Below are 3,177 nucleotides of genomic sequence, written 5' to 3'. Positions count from 1 at the left end.
AATGAATTCATTAGAAAAGTTAGGATTTTCTTTTCTTGCTATATGACACTAATGTTATTTAGACTACAGCATGTTTTTCCCAATTAAAGACTGAAAAATTAGGGGCTGGGGAGATGGCTCAGTAGGATAAGCGCTTGACTGGCAAACGCAAGGATCTGAGTTCAATCCCCGGTTCCGCAAAAAAAAAGAAAAAAAAAAAAAAAAAAAAAGACTGAAAAATTATTTCCAGTGACCTAATTTCTGGTCAAGTCCAGTAGGCTATAAAATAAATGGCATCTATAAAATGGTCTTTGTGCCTGCACTGCTGGTGGTCAGGGGAAGATGCCAGTGATAACTGGGCAGCCAGAAGTGACAGCTAGTCAGACACATGGCAGGCACCAAAAGACCATCAGCTGGGGTTGAGGGAAGAGGGTCACCACACTTACAAGTTCAAGGCCAGTCTGAGGAGTGAGATCCCTCAAAAAAAAAAAAGGAATCAGTCCAAAATCTAGAGATCAGACCAGGGATGGGAGCACAAGCCTGTAATCCCAGCATCTGGAGATTGAAGCAGGAGGATGGATGTGAGCTGGGATACATAGTGAGACATTGTCTCAAAAAGACCAAAAAAAAAAAGAATTTTATTTTAAAAAATTGTTTCCATCTGTTCAAGCTTCTCTACAAGAGTATTGAAACATTTCTCTGAAGAATATATGCAGTGCATTATTTGTTGAAACTGTACTTATGATTTGATTTGAAACTGTCTCATTGCTATATGTTTATCAATAAAACTTTGAAAAGAAAAAAAATGGAAACCACAAAAAAAAGAAACATTTCTCTGTGTTGTTTTTTTTTTCCAGCTTATTGAATTTCCTTGAAAGACTTTTGAATTCTTTCAGAATTCTTCCATATGGTTTGCTAGCTGGTTAGTTTCTCGAACTTTAGACCGTAGGCGAGGTCGTGGCTTGCTGAAGCTGCTGCTCTTTGTTGGTGTGTGGTATCGGGTACTAAAGGATTAGTTATTTGCTCATCAGGCCCAGTTCTTCTTGTCTTTCCAAAGCTCTAAGCCAGGTGCTTACTTTCTCTAGCCTGTAGTCGCAGCTGCCATTTGTGCCAGGCTGCACACATGCCCAGACTTGCCAGGAGGCTGCTATTGGCATGCTACTACTATTGCCGTGATAGAGGGCAATTCAAGTCCAGGTTGGTCCCATACATTACAGTATACTGTTTGGAGTGAACAGGGCAAAGAGTAGGCCCAAAGCAAGCTATGGTAAGCACCATGGAACCGTGCCCAGCTCTGGGTAGTCTCCAGGGCTTCACCAGCCCCATGATTGTATGCTACATGTGTGGCTACCAATTTGTGTCCTACTCTGGGCCTGCAGCCCACTGAGATCGGCAGAGCTTTAGCCTGCTATAGGCTATCTACTGCTGAGGAGGAGTCCTGTTCCAAGACTTTTGCAGCCACCTGCAGCAGTGGATGCTGGATGGAATTAAATGATAGACAGGGCCGTATGTCTTCTCCTGGTGCTAGGACTGCTCCAGAGCCTCCACTATAGATGGGCCTGCACTTAGGGACCATCAAGATCTGACCGGAGCCAGGTGTGGTGGGACATGCCTGCAATCCCAGCACTCGGGAGGCAGAGGCAGGAGATTGCTATGAGTTTGAGGCCAGCCTGGGCTATATAACAAGTTAAAGGCAGCCTGAGCTACCTAGTGAGAGCCTGTCTCAAAATAAAACAAAATAAAATCTGACCAATGTTAGGCTTCACCAGTTCGGCACTACGTTCCAGGGCAAAGTCCCATGCTTACTACCTTATCCTACCTCCAGGATTTGGGTCTTGCCCCACACTACGCTGTCTGAGTTTGGGGTTCTGTTAATGAAGCCAGTTCCTTGTCCATCTAGGCTGATGCTAAGCTGGGTCAAACCTGAATCTTATAGCTACAGGGTTCTGCAAGCTTCCTTGCCATAGGTAGCAGTGACACAGGCTGGAACTTGAACCCATCCTACCTGGGCTTAGGCATTTGCCTGATGTTGCAGAAAATCTAGAGCCTTATTTGTGAGCCAGGCAATAGCTATACTGCTAAAGCTGGGACGGGTGTTAGAAATGTTCCCTTGGCCACCATGACTAACGGCATGGGTGATCTCATCTGAGTTTCATGGCTGTGGAGACCTGCACAGGCTCAGGGTCAGGGTGGGTGTGCCCTAGGACCACTCTGAAGTGGCAGTGATCAAGTCTGTCCTAGTTGCATGTAACTCAGCCTGTGGGCACAACCAAGGCAAGCCCACAGGCTCCAGCCGTGACCACTAGCCCATACACAGGGCCTTTGGATGTCACCTAGTTCTGGTTCTCATGGTGGCATGGCTTGCACTGGGGTCCAAGACAGAGCCCCTGCTGGTTTTTGTCCCATGCTCTTCAACAGGTGCTGTCTTTCCCCTGGTGCCTGTGGTTGGGATGTGGAGTGGTGCAGGAGGCCAGGGCCTGGGCTAGAGGGGTTGGAGTAGCTCAGCCTACAGCGCTTCCCTGGGCTAGAGCGATTGCAGTAACAGCCTACAGTGCTTCCCTGGGCTAGAGCGATTGCAGTAACTCAGCCTACAGCGCTTCCCTGGGCTAGAGCGATTGCAGTAACAGCCTACAGTGCTTCCCTGGGCTAGCCTGTTGCTAGCTTTCAAGTCAAAGGTGTCTCTCTCTCCACATTGAATTGCTTGGAGCTGGGAGAGATTGCAGCAGGCAACTCCTCTCTCCATTTTCTTCAATGTGCCTTTTCTTTTTCTTCTGTCATACTGAAAGCTGCTACTTCAGACCTGGTTTTCTGAGCAGTTTCCTTGGTGCATCTGTGGGGAGATGATTGCTAGTGGATCTTAGCCACGATCTTGCCACACCCTTGACAGTAAATGACTTTTTTAATCTGCCCAGAAATTCTACTAGATCCTCATTTTGGTCTGTGTTGTTAAACGAGACTGACTTAGTCTCAGGTTCCAAAGGTTCTATGTGGCCAATCAGGGTATTATATCCTTCTTCACAAATTGAGGGGCATTTGAACAAAGGAACAATCAGAACTGATTTTAGGATTTTGACTGGAAAAGGAATGTGGGTTCTGAGGAATAATGTACATCTGGGGATGTGGTACGCTCCTTTGTTACAAAAGTGGGTGAATTTTTCCAAGGCAGGAGAGAGAGAGAGAGGGAGAGGGAGAGGGAGA

The sequence above is a fragment of the Octodon degus genome, unplaced genomic scaffold (genome assembly GCF_000260255.1).
Source record: "Octodon degus isolate 3935 unplaced genomic scaffold, OctDeg1.0 scaffold00084, whole genome shotgun sequence".
Lineage (NCBI taxonomy): Eukaryota > Metazoa > Chordata > Mammalia > Rodentia > Octodontidae > Octodon > Octodon degus.
Note: the sequence above shows the minus strand (reverse complement) of the source record.